Source organism: Rattus norvegicus, chromosome 1 (genome assembly GCF_036323735.1).
Source record: "Rattus norvegicus strain BN/NHsdMcwi chromosome 1, GRCr8, whole genome shotgun sequence".
NCBI lineage: Eukaryota > Metazoa > Chordata > Mammalia > Rodentia > Muridae > Rattus > Rattus norvegicus.
The window spans coordinates 233,373,066-233,385,131 of NC_086019.1; the positions used below are offsets into that span (position 1 = coordinate 233,373,066).

Here is a 12,066-nt window from a genome sequence, read left to right on the forward strand (position 1 = left end):
ATTTTAAGAATGTCATAATGGAGCAACCTGGGACTGTTCGTGGCAGTTGAGGGCACCGTCATGCTTCTGCTATTTGGTTTGCATGAGTGTGGCACTAGGGTTACATTTCTAAGGAGATGTGGCAGCCATCTTTGCTCTACATGTCCCAGCCTTCTGAAATGAGATCTTGATAACTACCTAATTTATCTATATTTCAGACACAAGTCTCTGGACAAAATGACTATGGCAGAAATATCAAGTAAAGAGTGATGTTTGTGCTAAGAAAATAGATATCTTCCAGGAAAGAGAGGAGGTAAAGAAGGTAAGTAAGGCATTGGCTCTCAACCTTCCTGATGTTTCCTGTAATACAGTTCCTCGGGTTATGCTGAGCCCAACCATAAAATTATTCCATGGCTACTTCATAACTGTAATTCTGAGACTGTTATAAATCTAATGTGAACATATGGTGTGTAGAATATCTGATATACCACCCCCAAAGAGTCATGACACACAGGTTGAGAACCACTGCTCTCGGGGAAAGAATGCTCACAAATGTATGATGAACTTACATCTTGCTAAGTCTATTGTAAGTCAAAAGTCTATCGAGTACATCAATCTCCCAGATACCTTAACTTAGGGACAGTGTCCTCACGGCCATGTGACTAGCAGGGAGCTGCACTAACTGGTACTGGTACAGCCACCCAGTACCCCCAGAGCTTATTGCACTGTGTATCAATCGTTCAGGAGAAAAGGTAAGACTTCCAAGTTGGAAGTTTAGGTTCTATTGAATCTTTCTTACTTTATGTCATCTTAAGCCAAAGAGTCATAGGTTGAACTGTTAGAAATCAGACAAGCTCTGAATCAATTTTTGTAAGACTGCTATTAAAAAATTCTAGATGTCATGTGACTTAAACAAAAATATATTGTGGGAATTCTGCCAACTTCTAAGTATATCTATTCCAATTATACATCCTGGAACTGGGGAAATAACTAAAGGATGAGTTCGGAGACCCAATAGACCTACTGTGATTCAGACATCAGCTAAAACTCCATTAATTACCTCACCTCCATGAGACATTCCTCCAAGTGGTGGGTCACAATACTTCTTGGGCTCTCCAAGAATTAGTATCACCTCTGAGTCAGTATCCAACAGATCCCAGAAAGTTTGATTGTTTTCTTTTTCCCTACATACAGTTGCCCTTGTAAAAGGCCTTAGGTTCTTCTGATGAAGGGCCCTCTGGCTAACAGTAAAACTTATAGATATTTTATCAAGGTCTTTCCTCAGGGAAAACTGGCTATCCCTTCATTCAAATGGTTATGGGTCTGTAAACTGGCTCATGGGCCAAGACTCAAAGACTCTTTTCTGCCACAATCCAATGTAGTTTTCCTTTCATTTGTTTGAGAATTTTTCTGCTTATACAGATCAAACAAAAATACAATAGGTTTCTTATTTCACGCCTGGAAATATGATTGATCAGTCAGTTCCACAGGTCCATATAAGGCATACCACCATAAAATTCACTTTGCCTCTGCAAACCATCAAGGGCTAGGCCATTATGGACATTGATTTGTCTGTGCTACCCATTATGGTAGTTACAATCATCTTGCCTTTGACAATTCAGTGTTTCTACATGTCCCCTGCTACTTTGGGGCCCAATTGAACCTATTACATTTAATTCATCCAATTGAGCCTTAGCATCTCCAACTCTAAGGTCTGCCACAAAGGGTGACAACAAACCTCTTTAATCAGGCTGGTGCCCCTGTCACCATTTTGTCTTTTAAAAGGTTAGTGAAGGGCATGTCTTCTGGGCCTTCCCATTGTAGAGGATTAGATTATACACAGCCTACCCACTGTAGCATTGCAATTGCCAACAGCCCTAAAATACCTTCATCAACACTAAGGCAAGGGCTATCAGGCAACTCCAACTCCTTTTCAGAAGGCTATCTTTTGAAAATTACTTCAGCCAAACATTTTTTTTTCTTTTCTTTTTTTCAGAGCTGGGGACTGAACCCAGGGCCTTGCACTTGCTAGGCAAGCACTCTACCACTGAGCTAAATCCCCAACCCCAGCCAACCATTTTTGAACAAACTTTTGACAGCGTTTTTAAAAATTGTGTGAGCTTCTATATTAAACTTAGACTCTCCACTCAGAAAGCCCATATCAATAAATTCAGCCTGATTCAGTTTTAGGGTCTTTCCACCATTATCCCATATCCTTAAAATCTGTTCCCACATCTATTCCTCAGACTCTTGTTTGAATGAATTATCAAACTCATTAAGCTCTTTCATGATGCAGTTTAGCTCCTCGTGGGCTCCCCTCCAGGAGCCTATTTAGCCTTAAGTCTATTGGTGGACCCTGAGTGACATCAATATTGTCTTGCCTGGCTTCGCTTCAGAGAAAGTCACTGCTGGTTTAGCAGATAATGAAAGACTAATTTTCTTGGTCAACTGCAGAAAAGGCAATATTTCAGAGGGAGTGTATTTGTGCTGAGGTTGAAAAGACTAGTTCCTCAGATGAAATAAATTCTTGAGAATCAGGCGGTCCAAAGTTCTCAGCCCCAATGGGGTCCCCATACGATTCCATCACAAATTACAAGATCCCATTCTTTACCAAGTAATACCCTTACTTTAACTGCTGACACCCTCCCTGGTTGTAACTTTGAATTTTTGGTGTAATTCAGCAACCTCATGACATAGGCTTTGGTTTGCCTTTTCTGAACCTTGAGCTCTGTGACTTAAGAAGAGAGAAGATTCTTTTCCAGGGCATACTTAGAAACATTTACACTGTGTATATCTGGAGCTAGCCAAGTTTATCACTGAGTTCATTGTCGTTCTTCAAGGTATTCTGGGATGCTAGATTTTGGTTAATTTTATCAGTGTTCATTCTTTGCCTGTGTCACTTTATCCAGAGATGCTAGAAGCAACCAACCAGCACCATCATTTTCCTTATTGTTCCACAAATTGCCAGTTATTTTAGATACAGAGTCCCCAGATCTGTTCTCTCACAACTGGTGAATTGGAACAATCAAATGCATTTGTCTTTGTAAGTTTGTAGAATAGCTCACGCCATGGGTTTTCTATCAGCGCACTCTGAACTTCTAGGATAGGCTTCAGTAACTGTAAGTGTCAGCAAATTGGAAAGCCTATTCCAGGTACCTTAAAAAAAATTAGCTATATACTTTCGTTGCTCTGCTCCAGAACTACTGCTAGTAAGAAAATCTGTGTTAGACTGGGCTCTCTAGAGGAACAGAAATAGTAGAATGAAAAAGAAACAGGATTTATTAGAATGGCTCACAGGATGTGCTCTGGCTAGTCCAACAATGGCTATCTACCAATGGAAGTCCGAGAACCCAGCAATTTTTCAGTCCACAAAGTGAAATATCTTAGGTGGTTTTCTGTATACACTGGAATCCCAAAGAAGTAGGCTAGTGAAGGAATGGACTTGCTAAAGAGAGCTAGAGCAAGCATAAAAAGAGAAAGCAAACCTCTTTCTTCCACGTCCTTTATATGGGCTGCCATGAGAAGGTATGGCCCAGATCAAGGGGACCTTCCTCAAAAGATCTGGATTAAAGATGAATCTCCTCACCTCAAAAAAATCCAAGTTAAAAATGAGTCTTCCCACTTCAAATGATTTAATTTAAAAAAAAATCTTCACAAGTGTAATCAGCCCCATGGTTTTTAGCTAATTCCAGATGTAGTCAACTTTACAACCAAGAACACCTACATGCAATGAGGTGTTCTTATAAATATAAATGTGTGTGCATGCACACATATGCATGCACGCACACGCACACAAAACTCTTCCCATCCACGATTTTTCTCTGCCTGTAAGTTCAAATTTCTCACTTATGAGGGAATGATCAGACTTGGTTATGATCCAACTCAATGAGTCCCTTGGTCATGAGCGAAGCAAGGTATTTTCAAACAAGGTCCCATTCCCAAGGAACAGCAACATCACATCATAAATGAGTTCCGGATCCTTGGAAAGGTGTGGAAAATTGAACTAGGCACCTCCCTCATCCCACTGCACTTCCCTATAACCCCCTTCTGACCTTTGCCATAATCCCTTACCTCAGCTTCTTCATCTAAGTCAGTGGTTATCAATCTATGAGTTGCAACCCCCACAGGAGTTGCATATCTGATACTTACATTACAATTCATAACAATAGCAAAATTATAGTTATGAAGTAGCAATGAAATAATTTCATGATTCAGGGAGGGGGTTACCACAACATGAGGATCTGTACTAAAGGGTCCTAGCATTAGGAAGACTGAGAACCACTAATCTAAATGGCTATGAAATTATAGAGGATGGGGATTTATTCCACTCAAACACCCTTTGGGTGGGCTCTGAAAGCGAAACAGGGCTCCAGTTGACCTGTATGAAATCTGAAGGCTGATATATAGAATCTATTCGACTTCATAGGGAATCTAGGAAATAGGAGCGGAAACAAAGCCCGCTGAAAGGCCTTCACACACGGGATTGACATGGTCTGACAGCATTCTAAAGAAAAGCATCATTGTGTCGAAATGCTAATAGTGTATGTAGGCAGGTATCCAGGTTTAAATAATTCATTTTTAAGCTTTTTATAAGAGACCAAAAAAATCTCATGTAATTTTCAATATCTTATTACTAAAAGTAACTTGGAATTTCCTGACACCGAGCTCTCCATAATCCCAGTTAAGACAGTTCGAGGGCAACTGGGAAGACAGACAAAGTCTCAATGACATGTGGAGACCAAAGAAGTGGACTTTTAGAATTAAGGCCATTAAAGTGATTAGATCTAAAAGACAAGATGATTTAAATGATTCCTTCTGAAGCAGTTCCTTTCCTGGCCAATGAAGTGTGGTGGTCTGTCAGCATCCAGCCGGGAGCTCCCCAGTCTCATTGCATGTAGGTGTTCAGAGGGAGGGAGCTTCTAGTGCTTGGCCTTAAAGGCAAACATCATTCTTATCTTGGTCCTAAGTTTACCAGCAGTGACCCCTGGCAAGACTATCTCTCCTTGATCCTGACTTCTCATCTTAGAAAGGGGGTTTATGGGTACACAGCCTCAAGGATCCTGGCAAGGATAAGTAAGATGATGACTGTCCTACTATAAAGGGCCAGCACTGTGGCCAGCAGTCACAGGAAATCTCAGCAAACAGTGAAAATCAGTGAGAAGCACCCAGGAGCACAGCTCTGTCAGCTCTCTCTGCCATGTGTTATGAATTAACTTCTGAAGAGTCACGTCTTTTACAATGTCATTTGTGCCTCTAATGAAAGGACATGCCTTGAAAAGAAATGCCAAAAAATCTCACAAAGGAAATGACTGAAAATCATGTACTCACACCGCTGTCACCACCTCCCAACCCCAAATAAAGAGGTAACAGCTATTCATTTATAACCACCAGGCGTCTTAATCCAGAAAGAGCCCTCACCCGCATTATAGATGGATGCCGTCTGAACAAAGCTTATTACAAATCAATACCACAGTGCATCTTGCCCAGTTTCCAAAATTTCAAAGGGCTGGATTACCCTGCTGTGCATTTTTTCTTCCATTTCAAAGCTTGTAAGAAGCCGACAAGAGAAACTGGCCCATATAGTTCAACCGACTTCAGCAAGAAACAGCATGTTCCCTGTGTAAATATAAAAATGAGACTCAGACCTCCTAGGGCCCAGGATTTCCATGGAAGTTGACCTGACAGAAAATAGGTATCAAAAATAAATAAATAAATAAATAATAAAAGCTGCATTTTTTTAAAGAAACGTATGTGTACAATCCTTCACGGCTCCCAAAGAGAGCTGTGGCATCCAAAATTAAAGCAGCTCAAAGGGCAAACAATTTTAAATAAATCGTTAGGAAGCAAACATCAAAGTATCATGTTATATGCATTTAAAGCCAGTGTGCCGTCTCTCTTTTATGCCTTGCATCTGTTCTGATTCTTCAGTTTAGCTTCGAATATAACAGCTCCTTTCTGACTCTGATCAACTCCTGTATTTTCGACAGAAGGTTATCAGAAAGTCAAAACTCTTTATTGAGCTAATTTGCTTTACATTGTAACACGACACATTTCTCTATCAGCTAAATGGGTAGGTTTATTGTTCCAGCATTAGGAATGTGGTTTCTTGAGGTAGCTTTGGTTTGAATGGGTGACTGGAAGGATTCCGTTTTCCGAAAGACTCACAAAACAGCAGCTGCATTCTGATAAAGCAATTCATGAATACCGATATGTCCTGGGCACTGTGGGTCATGTAAGTGTCACAAGACACAATGTTCCTTCTTAGAGAGACATTGTGAATGGGGCGAGAGGTTACAAGAAAACAAAGACAAGAGTAACACTGAGAAGCAGTATATGTGTGTGTGTCCCAGGCAGGGTACAGGAGAGAGCTGGATTACAGATGGGCAAAGAGGTCTGTTTAGGGGTTGAAGGGAGATTGAAAGATGTTTAGCATAAAAGTTTAGCAGAGAGAGAGAGAGAGAGAGAGAGAGAGAGAGAGAGAGAGAGAGAGAGAGAGAGAGAGAGAGAGATTGGGAAACAGACAGACAGACTATCATGAGAAAAAGCTGTACTGGAGACTATGAACCAAAATTGCTGGACAGGAGGCAAAATAATTGCTTTGGCTAACTTAGATACCACTAACGTTCAACCTCCTCTGTCCTGGGCTCATGAGAGTTCATGTGAAGCAATGGGGGATAGTTTCTTCCACACGGCAAGCTTCCCACAAGTTTCTCTCTCCTATGCTCTGCACACTTTCCTTTCATTCAGTTGGCTTATCTTCCCTTTCTCGTCTGTGCATCCTAAGTTTCCAAACACAAGGCTTTACCTCAGCGTCCCTGAGAGAATACTAGAGCACAGACAGGTTGCATGAGGTGTGAAATGAGTGGCATCCCATGATCTCTCCATGCAGATATCTCCAGAAAAGGTTTCCGTGTCACCCAACACCACAGCAGACCTTCAGTGACTGCCAAATGCTGGTATTTCCTCTGAATGTGTATAGGAGCTCCTGCCTCAGGTTTGTTGCTTGTGCCTCTGTGTACAGGGCTGCACAGTCCTTCCACACACTACACTTCCAGTCTGCCTACAGAAAAACTGGTGCTCCTCAGGACTTCAGTGTATATGTACCTCTGTAAATACCCACCACCTACCTCTACCTTATTTTGCATAGCTACGGAACAACTGGACCTGTCTTTCTCGTTATCCCTACTGTTGATCACGTGGTTTAGAAAGAGTTGTTCTTCCTATCTCTGAGACTTAACAAGTCATTGAAGATAAGTAAACACACATCTCCTGCCTTTCTGTGAACTGCTAAGAATTTGCCTGGTAAATAATCCAACAAACTTAGTTCCCTGACCCCACAATAACAGTATCGTAGGGGAGGCATATAGCGATGGACTCTGGCAGCCGTCAACTCCAGAACTCCTCTTTGTTCTTGTTCTCCGCTGAAACTTTCCAAGGCTATACCCTACAGAATCTGGTTAGCGTGAAAGAAACTGAGACCTATCTATCTGCCAAGACCCAAGTTCACACTTCCCCCCAAATGCAGGGGGAAATTGCAGGCCATGATGTCATGCCCAGTGTAACATAAAATTATCCGAGGACTATATTCTCTTTCTCCTACATACTTTGTCATGACGGTCTCATTCAGGATCCCAGCTGCTTCCCTCCATATTTCAATGCTATTCACTCTCCTTCCTCTCATCAGTTTAATTCTTGTCGACTTTCTTGCTCATCTTGCCAAATCTGATTTTATCAGATGTGAGTTCTTGAACCATCCACTCACTGCGTACCTAAACTAAAAATCTCCCACAGAAGAGGAAGCCTCAGTGGACAAAATTCATCCCAGAACCTCTGGCTGCCTTCAATTAGACCTCCTTCCTTGTTCTGGTTAAATCTGACTTTCCTGTGTTTCCCACCTTTATTTTAGAATCTGCCTTCACTCTTCCCTCTGTCTACTCTTACACAGGAGGTGCAGCATCACTGTTCCCTCCTGACCTTTCATGCCCTTTGTTGTGTCTCCACAGAAGTTACATCGGCTCAAGGTTTTACTCTGCATGAGCAGCAGCTGGCCCCTTCATCTTCGATACTAAACTTGCTGGTGGAGTTTGTGTCCCATCAGAAGAGATTCCTCCCATTTGTCTCTGTTACGTATCCTGTTACTCCTCAGGATTTAGGCCAGGCATGGCTTCTCTGGAAATGCCTACTTAAGGAGAGCTCAGCCTTCCTGTGAGGTATTGAACTCATCTCTCTCCTTCCCTTCTTCTCAAGCTACAGTCAGAGGCAAAGCTCTGCTGCCGCCATCTTTGCCACTCAAGCCTTCTGGCAACGGCAGGCTTTAAAACCCTTCCTTGTCTTGGGTCCACCATAGTCTTTCATAACGGATGTCCTTGTTCATGTCTCTGCTTCAGTTCACACCTGTTCCTAGAAGACCATAGCTGAGGTGGATGAATGAGTGCCACACAGCATTGTGTCTTAGGAGGAAGCCTTGGAAAGAGTCCTGGAAACCTTAACACTAACCAACTGAATAGTAGCCATCATTCCCCCAGGACCCAAACATCATCTCGAAAATAGGAAAAAATGAGCCAGTGGTTTCCATAGCTCCTCCCAGTTGTCTTCCTAACACCTTTCTTGGGATATAATTGGCATCGTGAAGTTTAACAGTCTAAAGAATACATTTCAATATTTTGTATGCGTTCTACAGTAATCCTCATAGTCTAATTTTAGAGTGTTTTTTATCACCCCCAAAAGAAATCTAACAGCAATTGCTGCTCATTTCTCATGGTCTCACGTTGCATCCCTAGACAATCCATAACCGCTACCAATTCGCCCACTTTGGAGGTGTCAAGTGAGTTGAACCTCACAATACGTGAGCTTTCATGTGAGGCTTCTTTTGTTGTGAGTGTTTTTCACCATGTATCCATGGGGTGAATTGTACCCACACTTCTGTTTTGATGTCTGGATAACATGCCACACACGGTTGTACTTCATTGGGTAGTCTACCCTTCAGCTGAGAGCCATGGCCTCCTTTCCTCTCATCATAAAGAATATGGCAGCTCATGAGTTGCAGGTGTTACTCTTTTAAACACCATATTCATTGCAGAAAAAGGTACGTTCTTCTTTATGTCTTCTTGGTGTCCTACCAGGAAGAGCAAGAAAGAGAAAGAGGGAGAAGAAGTTGGAAGTTTCTGTTACTGCCTTCAGCCATGTAACCGTGTCTATTAAAAGACCCTTGTAAATAGCTAACTTCAGCTCTGGCACGCCATAGATTAGGCATATTTGTTTTCCAGGGAAGATTATAAATAGAGGGGGGAGGGGGGAGCGAAACAGAATGTATTTTGCAAATGAGCCCAGATGGAAAACCAACAGATGGCCGTGCACTGTATTTTGTGTGTTCAGACCTACATTTAAATTAAAAATTTTCATAATTATGATTAACGTCTGCAGCGACACTGGTTTCCCTGTGGTGGCATCGTGTATCACGTTATCGGAGGTATTGAATAGAACATTTCCATGAAAAGGTCTCAGATTGTATACAAATTTCCGTACTTGCCTGCCCTACGCTTAGGAATGAAACAAAACAAAACCTCACTCAGCAAGGCAGAGAGTGCTGAGAAAAACTTCAGTACAAGTGGACTTTCTATAATAAGCCCGTCTGCCGCCATCTGGCTTCTCCCATGTTAAAACTCAAAGTCAGTCATTTCATGCAGAGGGGAAATAATGGGCCCTTATTTGCATGACGATTTTTTTTTTGGTTCTGATGTGAGTTTTTTTTTCCTCTTGCACCAGTACCCACTTCTTCATCTCCCTGGATGTAATCAATATATTTGTTTTCTACGGGGAGATGTCACATCTCACATGCTACCCTGTTTCCTTGGCTTATCTCCCGTCCCTTTCCCCCTCGTGGTGTTATGCTATATTGTTTTGTGACTTCTGAGAGTTATGCAGTGTTGGTGAGAATCTGTGAAATGGCTGTTAATCTAGACTCATGACTTAGAGCTCTGACTAGAGAGTGGTACCGAATTCACTCCTCCTAGGACCTTCGGTCAGTCTGCTTGGTTTTGTGCAGTGACGTTGACCTCCTCTGCCAAGTCAGATTCTCCACGGAGCCTGATGCTCTGCCTCTTTCTGAAGCCTTGCTTTGCCGCCATGCTACCTCTCAGCCATAAAAGCGAACAGGTCTTTTGAAAATGTCTTATCCATGCCTCCCGCTCCTGACCTCGTCTTCTCTTCTGTTTGGATTTTCACTCCACCACAACAGCGGCTGTCTTTGACTCATCACTCTAGTTCAGCACTGGCCTTTTGCCTTCTTCCTTCAACACACTATCTCTGACTAGAATAACTTTCAAACTGAAGTCTGCAATTTGGCTCCCATTCAAGGCATCCCTCCTGGTAACCATCAGGACACTTCTCCCAGCCTTTGGAAGCAACCTCCCCTCTGCTGGAAAAGGCCTGGAACACTGCCCTCCTAGAACCTGCACTCTTTGTAAATGAACGTTACTTTCCTAAGGTCTTAGCTGCTACAGCTATGGGGCCAAAGGGATAACAACATTAACTCTCATTCCAAATGCCATTGATGGTGAGGCAGGCTCCCCTTTGAATCAGTAAATGCCATTCAGTCTAGAACATGGAGCTGAAGAATAACTTTCTAGATTTTTCTCTGCTTTTCTAGAAGTTGGGCTATGAGAGGGTTTCCAATCGCTTTAACTTTCCTTTCATGTTTCATATTACAACTGTCACTCCACCCCAAGATGCAAAGACACTAGAGGCAAGGTGACAGTGACCATGAGGGTGCATGCAAAATGATGGCTTGCTTCCTAATATTGAGTTTATGGCATGGAAAAGTAGAACAGGCGCCTCTCTGAGGGATTGGGCCATCATTTTTCAGGTTCTCTGAGAAGAAGAATAAAGGAGTAGCAGGCTGTTGTATAAGAGAAACTGGCAACTGTGCCCCGTGAATACTGTAAAGTGTCATAGTTCTCCATACACTGGAGTATGAACAGATTTCCTCCCAACGACAGAAGCCCAAGAGGAGCTGCCAAGCACTTCGCGACATCACTAATTATTTGTGTAACATTTGGCAAATACTCAAAACCAGAATCTTTCTCCTGGTAAACATATTTTTGCACATTTGTCTTCCCTACAGAAATAACCAGTTGAGATGCATATATTTTCACTTGCACATGGTTGCTCTGCCAAGGCATGAAGCGCTCCTCCCTTAAAGGTCTGTTTCAAAGTTATTAGCTAATTCTTAAGGCGGGCAAACCTGAGGATCTGCAAGCATATGCTTTGCATTGAAACAGCAGCTTGGTAATCAAATGAGAGCAATCTAATATGAACTTTCAAGGGAGGTGAATTTGACTGTAAATCATGGTTCTGCACATAGGTTTGTATTTTCTATTCTTAATTACATCTGTGTGAATCTCCATTTGTTTGTGGTTGCCTAATTCATTGAGTGGGCAATTTGCATTCCCAGAGGCACATATTCATGGTGTGTACTTCTCTGAGGGGGAAAAAAAGAACTGGTTCAGCCATTAGTTCTAATAGTAAGTACAAAAGAGACCCAGGAGTGCATGTGTTTCAACTGGAAATATGCTATGGAGGACATATGCAAATTGCTCAAGTACCTGAAAACCATTTCTCCTAAACTTTTTGATTCTCAATTTTCTCATCTGTAAAATGGGAATAATAGAGAAAAAAGACTACTCATTTAAAGTGCTCTATAAATATGAGCAGTATTAGTCGTGGGAGTAAATTCCAATACCATACTGTTATTACTAGCATCATTTAATTTCAGATATTTTTAATGAAAGATTTTGCAAATGTTACTGAAACAAAAACAAAAGACCACTGTATTTTACTGAAATTGACTCATTTTAAGTTTCCTTTTACCAATTTCTAACCAAGATGCTTCAGTTCACAAGTTTTAGAAGTCAGCCTTTCCAGATGCTAGACTATTGTATGTCTGAGATATCTTGGGGAGGAGAACCAAGGAAATTCATTCATATTTCATATATCGTTTTTACATATAACCAAGCAGTAATACTTTCATGGAATGTTTTAGTGCACCTTTATTTTCTCTAAAATTTTCCACATATGCCATCATGCCAG

At 41.7% G+C, this 12,066-nt stretch overlaps 1 long non-coding RNA gene across 2 annotated transcripts in view; it reads left to right on the forward strand.

The window, feature by feature from the left end:
* The window catches only part of LOC103695057 (uncharacterized), a 150,615-nt gene that overhangs the window by 131,258 nt on the left and 7,291 nt on the right, over window positions 1-12,066 (forward strand). For both annotated transcript variants that reach the window (XR_010061236.1, XR_001836113.2), the window contains one exon: window positions 198-301. This is a non-coding gene — a long non-coding RNA (uncharacterized LOC103695057). The remainder of the gene's footprint in view (window positions 1-197; window positions 302-12,066) is intronic.